The sequence below is a fragment of the Staurois parvus genome, unplaced genomic scaffold (genome assembly GCF_062004578.1).
Source record: "Staurois parvus isolate SC_StPar_1 unplaced genomic scaffold, SC_StPar_1.0 ptg000673l, whole genome shotgun sequence".
NCBI classification, from domain to species: Eukaryota; Metazoa; Chordata; class Amphibia; order Anura; family Ranidae; genus Staurois; species Staurois parvus.
Window position 1 is genome coordinate 1,328,858 of NW_028318469.1, and position 12,554 is coordinate 1,341,411.

Below are 12,554 nucleotides of genomic sequence, written 5' to 3' on the forward strand. Positions count from 1 at the left end.
ACAGGGAACAGCAATCTGTCTGTTTATTCTCCTTGCAAAGCAGGGAGAATAAACATCCATTCAGTTATGTAAAATCAGAACATATTACACACATTACTCATTGTTAGGCACACAATTAACCCCTTGGTTGTCCCAAGATATTAACCTCTTCACAGCCAGTGTCATTAGTACAGTGACAGTTTACAATATTAGCACTGATCACTGTATCAGTGTCACAATTGATGTCAGTGTCAGTTAGTGTCCTGCCAGCTAGTGTCAGCTAGTGCGCCACACTACCGCAGTCCCACTGTAAGTCGCTGATCACCGCCATTACCAGTAAGGTGTCATAGCTGTGTAAATTCCAGTACATATCCCATAGTTTGTAGACACTATACCTTTCACACAAACCAAATAATGTATACTTATTGATATTATGTTTTTTTTATCAAAGACACGCAGAATACATTTTGGCCTAAATTTATGAAGAAATGTGATTTTTTTTTTTTGGATATGTTTTATAACAGCAGAAAATATAGTTTTTTTTCCCAATATTTTTGGTCTTTTTTCGTTTATATATTAAAAATGAAAAACCCAGCGATGATCAAATGCCACCAAAAATAAGCTCTATTTGTGTGAAAAAAATAATAAAAATTTAATTTGCGTAGTGTTGCATAACTGCTCAATTGCCAGTTAAAGTAGCGCAGTGCTGAAAAGCAAAAAATGCTCTCGTCATGGAGGGGGTAAAGCCTTTCTGAGCTGAAGTGGTTAAGGTTAAACAACACCACTTTGAAGGGGTGTGGAACCCCTGAATGTAATTTATTACCAAGCCTTAAATGACTAATTTTGAAACAGCTTTTATATCTCATGCTTAACTTAGTAAAAGCGAGACACCTTTTATTTTATTTTTCTCTTTTCTTTTACTTTTCTTCCCCTTTAGTTTCCTTTTATCCTCCCCTTTTTTTTATTTTACCTTTTTGTTCAGCTGTGCCCAAGTATTAGTGATTTAGACAAATTCAGTTGATCTATTGACATATAATGCAAATGACTACTGTTAGAATTCTTCACAATACTGTACTTATTGAAGTTCAGCTGAGCTCGGCATAACTTGAATTAACTGGCTCCGGAACTGCCTTTTATAACATCACTCAACTGTACAGCAGCAAGTATGAACATATAGATGAAAAAACAACTTCAGACAGTGTAATAAATGTATTAAACTAGTCTGAAAGGGGATTAAAATACCAACTCTCACAAACTCACACAGACACGTAGATATGTAGCTAGGAGATGAGTCCAAGTACTTAATAAACAAGAGAAACACCTAACACTAGCTAAAAATCCATTGCTGCTAGCTCTTGCTCCTTTTTGGGCAACAAGCTTCATGCGATGTGGATATGCAAACAACGTTCACAGCAAAACGCAACCATGTTTGAGGTGCCATTAAAAATGAATGGCATCTAAACACACATGTTGCATTTTGCCACGATTGCAGTGTGATTTGGAATCGCGGCCAGAATTGTGGCCATTCGGCCAGCAATTCAAAATCGTTAAGTGTGAATTTAGGCTGCGTGCTCGTGTTGCATGACATAACCAGACTCAAATGCATAAATGTCCCATATCCGTGGTTTCACAACTGTTCATTTACTGGCAGAGAAGCCTTCTACACTGACATTACGCCTATCTATGGACTTTAATGGACAGAAGCAAATCACCAGAGAATAAAGGATCTCTTACAGTGTACAACAAATATTACAGAATATAATGGTATACAGAATAAGTACCCCAAGAGAAAGGACAACAGTTTGCTCAAAGACATAGAAAGATGCGTAAATTACGCTAATAAAAAAAAACTGTCACAATGAAAGTTTCGGCATATACAATAAATCATGTGGTCAGTCAGAATTTCAGGGTAGCTCACTGTGGCTTTAGGAACATATAAAGCATATGTACTTCCATATTTGAGTTATATGACTTAATGATATGTTCAACGACCCAAGTCCAAGGATATGTATAGAGGCAGAGAGCATAGTAAAGCTGTAAAAAGATTATTAGAGTATTATAAAGAGAGAATAAAAACGATGCAGAAGAAAAAAGAGCAAGAGAAGGGACTGGGTGAAGGGGCACTGCTCCATCTTGGTGCATCTGGCACGCCTACGATAAGGAGAACCTTGTTAAATCAACAACTGTTGAAGTAATGAACACTTTGGTCAGTACTATGTAATGTAAAACATAGTGTATACAGTGCAGGTGTCTCCAGGTGTGTAGAGTAAGTAACATAAAAGTAGGTGGGGGGGGGGGGAGAGACAGGGAGGGAGAGATTATTATCATAGTGAACACAGTAAATCTGTAAAAAGAATAATATAAAGAGATTCCCTTATTCTATCATGCATTTCTATGGGAGTAGGTGGTTCTGTTTTTTTTTCACTCTAAGGTGCAGACATCTAGCTGTAGTAAGTGTATGAAATAATAGTTTTTTACGTGTTTAGAAAGATTGGTGGAGGTAGGATTGAAGGGGATCCACGTATCAAAGATACAAGGGACCAAGGAAAGTACAGATTCCTAGAAAGGTTTAATGTTTGTACAATGGCAATAAATGTATTGTAGGGAACTTAAGTCAGTTTTTACAATGCCAACACCTGTCGCTGACTGACAGATGTATAATATGGAGGATCTCCAGGGTATGGTACCAATGAAAAATTGATTGTCCTACCAATGTTTAGAGCCTCTGGGGACAATGATATTCACCCCCTGGATATAGGTGAGACCTTAAAGCTGTACTTGCAGGTCACAGCATCCTTCTGTAGTTCAGACCGTCTATCTGTCCTTTTCCATGGGAAGAGTAAAGGAGACCGGGCTTCTTCCAGGTCAATGGCTTACAGAGCTAAGGGCTTGGTGCCTCCAGAGGCAGTGACCGCACACTCAACCAGAAGTGTGGCTACTTCCTGGGCGGCTTCCCGATATGTCACCCCTGAGATGATCTGCAGAGCGGCCTCATGGTCCTCAATCAACACTTTTATGGCTCATTACTGTGTAGAGCCTGCTTCCTTATCCTCTATTAATTTTGGTTTGAAAGTCCTGTCAGTTGATGGGGCAAATTAAAGCTTTTGTTTGAGTAACTGCCCACCTGTGTGTATGGCTAGTTATTTCCCATATGTATGCTGCCATGGAGTCTGTCAGGAAAATGAAAAAATTCCTATCATATACCTATCATAATTTTCCTTTCCTGATGGACTCCATGGCAGCAGGAGTACCCTCCCAATGCCATGAGTAGGCTAGTTATGGAACATGGCCTCTAGCGAGAAGTGAAGATTAATGGGAGTGGGGTCCTATAGTAGAGGGCAGGGCTAAACCATACATATGCTGCCATGGAGCACATCAGGAAAGGAAAATTACGATAAATATTTGATAGGAAATTTTCCATTTTGCTGCTGCTGGAAAATAAATAAATTCAGAAAGCCAATCAGTGCTTTATGCTGTGTGCATTGTGCTGCGATTGGCCAAAGCATTGCAACTGACCTGTGGTCGGGTGCATTGCTTTTGTCAATCATGGCTCTAAAAATGCGCTGAGTGTGCAGTGCACTGTGGGGCGCTTGGCGAGTGGACAGCCCCCAAACACCCTTACCATTCATGTGTTTGGCGAACACACGAAATTCCAATGTTTGAACCCAACACTAGACATGAGTATCTCTTCTATTTCCTATTAATTGCAGGGTAAGTTCTTCTAGTAAACATCAAAAGCTGAAAACATTTTTGTGAAGCGTTTTCTTTGCCTTTGGTGCAAAGAGAAGCTTTTGTACAATAGTCCGTACCAGGGGCGGACTGACCATTCGGGTACTCGGGCACTGCCCGAGGGCCCAGGGTCAGTAGGGGGCCCCATGAGATGCCCCTGGTACCTTTCATAGGCTTTTTTGGGTGTAGTTTGAGTCTGGGCAATTACACAGGGGCCACATGATCCCCTATTGCCCGGGGGCCCCATAAGTTGTCAGTCCGCCCCTGGTCCGTACATCTTTTCAAGCTTCCTCTCCAAGCATGTCATATAATGTTGGTAGGAGTTTGTTGCTACACAGACAGTGTTAATTATTGCATACAGTACAGAGAAATGACCACTCTGGGTGGTGACATTTCCCGGCAGCAACTATCAATGTACTCAAACAGTGGCTGCATCTGATTTTTGAATGCAGCCACTGTTCAGCTGACAATTTTCCTCCTGGCTCCTTTGATTTTTCAATCAAAGTTAGTCAGGTGGGGTGGGGGGGTCATCAGGATTTGGACAAAATTCGAACAGTGTATGGCCAACTTTATTGGACCTTTCGCTACTTAAATCTCCAAGCATATTATTTATATCTTTTATTTATTACAGGTACTTCTATAGCGCCGTAAATTTATGAAGTGCTTTTACATATACAGTTGTGTTCAAAATAATAGCAGTGTGTTGAAAAAAGTGAATAAAGCTCAAATTCCTTCTAATAGCTTTTATTGCCATACACACAAATGCATTGGGAACACTACACATTCTATTCCAAATCAAAACATGAAGAAAAATATATCAGATTTGTGTTGTTCCTCTAAAAAAATTTTAAGAAAAGTGAATATTAGACTGTTCAAAAAAATAGCAGTGTTTGTATTCTTCTTTACAAACTCAAACATTCACTATATAAACTGAAAAATGTTTGAAGATTTTGCTTTCCTTTGAATCACTTCATTAATATTTAGTTGTATAAGCACTGTTTCTGAGAACTGCTGTACATCTGTGTTGCATGGAGTCAACCAACTTCTGGCACCTGTGAACAGGTATTCCAGCCCAGGATGATTGGACTACATTCCACAGTTCTTCTCTATTTCTTGGTTTTGCCTCAGAAACTGCATTTTTGATGTCACCCCACAAGTTTTCTATTGGATTAAGATTCGGGGATTGGGCTGGCCACTCCATAACGTCAATCTTGTTGGTCTGGAACCAAGATGTTGCACGTTTACTGGTGTGTTTGGGGTCATTGTCTTGTTGGAACAAACATTTCAAGGGCATTTCCTCTTCAGCATAAGGCAGCATGACCTCTTCAAGTATTCTGATGTATTCAAACTGATCCATGATCCCTGGTATGCGATAAATAGGCCCAACACCGTAGTATGAGAAACATCCCCATAACATGATGCTTGCGCAACCATGCTTCACTGTCTTCACAGGGTACTGTGGCTTGAATTCAGTGTTTGGGGGTCGTCTGACAAACTGTCTCCGGCCACTAGACCCAAAAAGAACAATCTTACTTTCATCAGTCCACAAAATGTTGCGCCATTTCTCCTTAGGCCAGTCAATGTGCTCTTTGGCAAATTGTAACCTCTTCAGCACATGTCTTTTTTTCAACAGTGGGACTTTGCAGGGGCTTCTTGCAGATAGCTTGGCTTCACATAGGCGTCTTCTAATTGTAACAGTACTCACAGGTAACTTTAGACCTTCTTTGATCTTCCTGGAGCTGATTGTTGGCTGAGTCCTTGCCATTTTGGCTATTCTTCTATCAATTCGAATGGTAGTTTTTCGCTTTCTTCTTCATTTTCTGCACTTCTTTATATGTTTTCCCCTCTCCAATCAACTTTTTAATCAAGGTACGCTGTTCTTCTGAACAATGTCTGGAACAACCCATTTTCCTCAGAATTTCAGAGAGAAATGCACTGTAACCAGCATGTACAACATTTGCTGCCTTCCTTCCTTAAATAAGGGCAATAATTGCCTCCTGTTTTTCAAAGAATGAATGACCTCACTAATAGAACTCCACACTGCTATTATTTTGAACATGCCCCTTTCAATTAGTGATTCAATTACACAGAATCAGCAGCATGCATGTCATGACTGTTGGGTCTGTTGGATTTCTATTACTCTACTACACCTGCTAGTAAATTATTTGCCATGTAGAAATATCATTTCTACCATAAACAGTGATTGATCAGGTTAGTGATGTCTGACTGCTATTAATTTGAACATAACTGTATATTGTACATTCACATCAGTTCATGCCCCCAAGGAGCTTACAATCTAAGGTCCCTAACTTGCATTCATAAATACACATACAAGGGCCAGTTTAGACAGGAGCCAATATTGAAGTTTTTCTTTATCCAAATTTAGGTTCATAGGACTAAACACTAGTAATTAGCAAAATATCTTCATATTGACTTGGTTTGTTCTTCAAAGTGATGCCAAGTCGAGCCAGAGCCTGTCACACAACAAGTGTCAGAATAATGATTCAGAATGTCATTTATCCACTCATCATATAGTCAACTGTCTATACCACCCACCACTGCCCAGACCATTGTTTTTCACAGACCAACAAATAGAAACCCCAGTTACAGGGGACTGCACTGCTATGGAGAGAGCGAAGGCCAGTTTAGATTTCCTTCTACAGTGGGGTGCACAATACTATAGATTGTTGTTCTAAAGGGAAATATATGTTACACAAGGCAGCCATGATAGGGTAGGGGGGAAACTGAGGTCACAGAAGACCATTGTTCTAGAAAGAGATACACGTTGCCAGAGCAGGTAATGGTGGACATGGATGCACCATACCAGAGAGTAAAAACAAACGGCCCAATTGTTACAAAAGGGTGCTAGAGATTGGGACCAAGTTTATAGCTATTAGTTACATTGAAATAAGTCAGGTTTATCCAAATTCTTTTCCACCAAATAGTGCTGATGAACTGGAGGCCCCCCTCAACCAAAAATCAGAGGGACTGACTAAATATCAGTTTACTCTCACAATGCACATCCTTACAGCTACTAAGCAGGTGGTTGCAAAGGCATGGCTTTCGACGCACATACTTGCTTCTGAGGTAAAAACTCAAGTATGTGGGATCCTTCTTAGTGAGAAATTTACTGCTAGACTCCAGGGCAATATGTCCAAATTCTGTAGAGTCTGGGAGCTGTGAGTCTTAACTTTTCTTCCACTCAATTTTAATCGCTGTTTTTTGGAACTATAACAATAACCTCTACAGTGCCTTTGGCCTTAGGCTGGATGCCATGCTCCCTGGCCAGCCCCCCCCCTCCTTCCTTATTAACCATACTTTTTAGTTTCTGTCTTTCTTCCTACTTTGCTCACTGATTACAACCAGTGACATATGCTACATGTGTGACCTCCATTGAACTGTAGTCCATATGTAATTGACCATCGACACCCTCTCAACAACTATGTGGTCTGTGCATAGTCATGTTACGCCATGTATAGTTGCGTGTTACACTACCTATACTTACATATCCTTCACATATATAATCTTTGGAGTCATTCATTCTATGTATTATTGAAACTCTTCTTTCAAAATGCAATAAAATTACTGGAAAAAAAAGAGATACGACCGTAAAAAAACTGAAAATTGTTATCAATGCTTACCATAATTTTCCTTTCCTGGCCTGACCTCACATCAGCACACTTTGTGTTAACTCCTCCATTTGACCCCCCCAGGACCACCTTTTCCTAACATATAAAAAAGAGGCCCTCCCTTCCTCTCTCATTTTATAATCTAGCTGCTACAGACCACTTAGGGAGGGAGAAAGTTGTGCTGACGTGAGGACAGGCCAGGAATGGAAAATTATGGTAAGTATTGATAACAATTTTCTGTTTTCCTGGCCAACCTCTCGTCAGCAGACTTTGGGATATACCCTAGCTTATTTAGGGCGGGAAAGAACAAAGACCATCATACGACTTGAGTGCTGCTTCATGAAATTTTAATTAGTTTGAAAAGGTGCTGATATCACCACTGCCCCAAATCTCGATGAGCTGGTGGAGGCTACGTCCAATTTATAGTGCCGGATGAAGTTCTTGCAGGAACTCCAGCTAGCTGTCCTGCATATGTCTTCTACTTATGACACATTCACAACAAATGCCCATGAGGCTGCCACCCCTCTGGTCAAATTTGCTGGTACAGCTTGCAGAGGAGCAAGGCCCTGCTGTTTGTATGCAAGGCTGTACCCTTTGGTGATCCAGGTCGCTGTGACTCTTGCTGACGTAGCTTCTCCTCTTCTTAGCCCGGATAGTAAAATGAACAGGCTCTCTGTCTTACATATTTGTGGGGAGTGATGCATAGGCTAGGCCTATGTTCAGTGCTGATTACAGAAAACACATTTGCAATTTTTGGAGCAAGTGGTGAGAACCTGTGTTGCAAGGTGAAGTATACAAATTTCCAAATCCTCAAATAGCTAGCATTCCTTGTTGTTTTTCTTGCTTTTAGTAGTGTAGTGATCACTTCAATTGAGAGGCCCTGTGATTTCAAGCTGGCTGATTTAAGAGCCGGGCTGCTAGTTGTAATCTCCCTGGATTGGGATGGTTCCAGGGCCCTTGCTGCAATAAATCCCTCTTGCAACACAGAGGTACTGGTGGGGCTGACACCATCTGCAGGAGCAGGGGAAACCATGGTCTCTGAGGCCAGAAAGATGCTATCAAAATGGTGTGAACTCTCTGCTTCACAATCTTCAACAAATCCTTCATGATAAATGGGATAAGAGGAAACAGGTACACTAGGGGAAAGCACCATGGAATCGAAAAGGCATCGTGAGCTGTATTTGTATTTTGTCTCAAATTCCAGCATCTGCACATTTTCTGGCATTGTCATTAGATCTATGGAGGGTACCCTCCATCTGTAGAAGATCGGTTCCAGATAGCGCTTGTTGATTGATCACTCCCTGATGGAAAATTCCCGACTTAGCTGATCTGCTATCTGTTTTTGTTTGCCTGGAATGTAGGCCGCTGTTAGAGCCTCCACATGGGATTCGGGCCAAATAAAAATTTGGTTGCTAATTGGAGTAGCGTCAGGCTCTTGGTTCCTCCCTGTCGAGAGATATAGGCAACTGCTGTTCAATTGTCCATCATTAACTTGACTCTGGCTCCCCGAATCAGGTCTTTGAAATGAAGCAGGGCTAGATAAGTCGCCTGGAGTTCCAAGAAGTTGGAAAGTCTGGTATCCACTGAGCTCCATCTGCCTTGGGTCTGTCTCCTGAGGCAGTGAGCCCTTAACACTGGAGACTGGCATCCAACGTTATCAGAATCCAGTCTCCCGGGCTTGGGCAAGACCCATGGCATGATCCTCCAAGCTAGATGAACCCGGAAAGGCAACAGGATGTTCTGGTACAATGAAGCACCATCATATTGTCTTTGGAAAGATTCCTGAAAATCTCTTTTATGGAATCTTGTCTACAGTACCTCAGGAATAGCTGCTGTAAACATCCCCAGGAGCGTCATACAATCTCATGCTGATAACACAGGGGACATTGTTACTGCTTTGACACATGCTTCTAGTTCCGCCCTTTTGTGATAAGGTAGAAATATTTTTTCTTCCCTTGTGTTGAATATTAGGCCTAGATATTTGAGATGGTGGCTAGTAGAATTTTGGAAAATACTCTGGGTGCTGTGCTGATTCCAATGGGCAAAAACCTGCACTAATAGTGGCGCCTTCCTACCGTCAATCTGAGATATCTCTGATGGTGTTTGTTGACATGCAGGTACGCGTCCGCCAAATCGACTAAGATTAGAAAATCTTCTGGCTGCACAACGGATCAGATTGCTTACACTGATTCCATCTTGAAACTTCTGGGCCCTATAAATTGGTTTAAAGATCTCAGTTATAGAACTGGCGTGAGATCCCCTGAGGATTTGGATACCAAGAAAATTGGTGAGTAGACCCCCTTTTCTCGTTTTCCTGGGGGCAATGGCAAAATTGCTTCTTTCTGATGTAATTCAGTGACATAAAATCCTCCTTTCCCTTTGATCCTGTGAACTTTCCCGCAGCAACTAGTCCAACGATTCTTTTCCAGAGAGATGCATTTATTCGGATAAAGATATTTGTTACAGATTACAGAAATCCAGCTGAATACTTGTAGACATTACAGTGAACAACAACCCTCAGAGTCCCATTTAAGATACTTCATATCAAAAATGGAGATACTACACCGTAAAGCATATGTCCGATCTATAATATGCACCTAGGTAGCTTTCATGCATGCAATAATGCGAGATATGACCTATACCTGTGCTTCCATATTAATGACAGGAAGAAGCTCCTCATAAAGTTTAGGTACAGACAAGGCAGATGACAGGATACTTTATTCAGGCAATCATTAGAAACCTTCAAAGAACCCCTTTCTCCTGTGACACTTAACCAAAAATAAGCTTCCTTAATATACACATTCTTCCCATTCAGTACAATAGCAAGCACTCTGATTCGGCCACTTTTAGTAGCCACTTTGATCTTCTGGGTGACAGGTAATGCCTTTTGGGCTTTGACAGCTGTAGTCATAATTCTAATCAAAGTTGTCCAGATATATCCTAAACTGCATTATTTTACTATTAATTAGATAAACAAGTCACCCTTTGAAGAATGCTATTTACCCTACTTAATATCCCTATTAGTAGATGTTGACCAACTCCTTTCAAGCCTGACTGAGCTATCTGCATTTTATCACCCTTGCAAGTTTTCAAATTACCTCCTTTGAAATGTAACAAGTTGGTCCCTGAATGCCCAGGTTATCTTGCATAAAATTAACATAGCAAAGAGTTCTTGGCTGCTTTTGTTGTGTAAAATACATCTAGCTCAATGATACTCTGGCTTGGACAATAATGTGAGAATACACCACATGAAGTATATATATACAGTCAGGTCCATAAATATTGGGACATCGACACAATTCTAACATTTTTGGCTCTATACACCACCACAATGGATTTGAAATGAAACAACAAAATGTGCTTTAACTGCAGACTGTCAGCTTTAATTTGAGGGTATTTACATCCAAATCAGGTGAACGGTGTAGGAATTACAGCAGTTTGCATATGTGCCTCCCACTCATTAAGGCACCAAAAGTAATGGGACAATTGGCTTCTCAGCTGTTCCATGGCCAGGTGTGTGTTATTCCCTCATTATCCCAATTACAATGAGCAGATAAAAGGTCCAGAGTTCATTTCAAGTGTGCTATTTGCATTTGGAATCTGTTGCTGTCAACTCTCAAGATGAGATCCAAAGAGCTGTCACTATCAGTGAACCAAGCGTCATTAGGCTGAAAAAACAAAACAAACAGATCAGAGTGATAGCAAAAACATTAGGTGTGGCCAAAACAACTGTTTGAAACATTCTTAAAAAGAAGGAACGCACCGGTGAGCTCAGCAACACCAAAAGACCCGGAAGACCACGGAAAACAACTGTGGTGGATGACCGAAGAATTCTTTCCCCTGGTGAAGAAAACACCCTTCGCAACAGTTGGCCAGATCAAGAACACTCTCCAGGAGGTAGGTGTATGTGTGTCAAAGTCAACAATCAAGAGAAGACTTCACCAGAGTGAATACAGAGGGTTCACCACAAGATGTAAACCATTGGTGAGCCTCAAAAACAGGAAGGCCAGATTAGAGTTTGCCAAACGACATCTAAAAAAGCCTTCACAGTTCTGGAACAACATCCTATGGACAGATGAGACCAAGATCAACTTGTACCAGAGTGATGGGAAGAGAAGAGTATGGAAAAGGAAAGGAACTGCTCATGATCCTAAGCATACCACCTCATCAGTGAATCATGGTGGTGGTAGTGTCATGGCGTGGGCATGTATGGCTGGCAATGGAACTGGTTCTCTTGTATTTATTGATGATGTGACTGCTGACAAAAGCAGCAGGATGAATTCTGAAGTGTTTCGGGCAATATTATCTGCTCATATTCAGCCAAATGCTTCACAACTCATTGGACGCCGCTTCACAGTGCAGATGGACAATGACCCAAAGCATACTGCAAAAGCAACCAAAGAGTTTTTTAAGGGAAAGAAGTGGAATGTTATGCAATGGCCAAGTCAATCACCTGACCTGAATCCGATTGAGCATGCATTTCACTTGCTGAAGACAAAACTGAAGGGAAAATGCCCCAAGAACAAGCAGGAACTGAAGACAGTTGCAGTAGAGGCCTGGCAGAGCATCACCAGGGATGAAACCCAGTGTCTGGTGATGTCTATGCGTTCCAGACTTCAGGCTGAAATTGACTGCAAAGGATTTGCAACCAAGTATTAAAAAGTGAAAGTTTGATTTATGATTATTATTCTGTCCCATTACTTTTGGTCCCTTAACAAGTGGGAGGCACATATGCAAACTGTTGTAATTCCTACACCGTTCACCTGATTTGGATGTAAATACCCTCAAATTAAAGCTGACAGTCTGCAGTTAAAGCACATCTTGTTCGTTTCATTTCAAATCCATTGTGGTGGTGTATAGAGCCAAAAATGTTAGAATTGGCTCGATGTCTCAATATTTATGGACCTGACTGTATATATATATATATATATATATATAATTACAATATCCCTACAGCACCGATCCGTAATCTTCACCGTCTACACCCTCCAAAAAGACACCAGCCTGACGCCCACCTGGCAGGGTCAGATGGACAAACCGTCTAAAGGGCTTATCAGCTTTCTTGGCAGCCTGTGCTGCCCTGGACTTTATGTCAGAGGGCGTCCAATGTGTAAGAGGCTTTACTTCTATCATTCTGAACCATCCAACCCCAGGAGAGGCTAAACCTGGGTGGGAAGGTTTGGTAGGGGGGAGAACTGATCTGATCCATGTCCAATA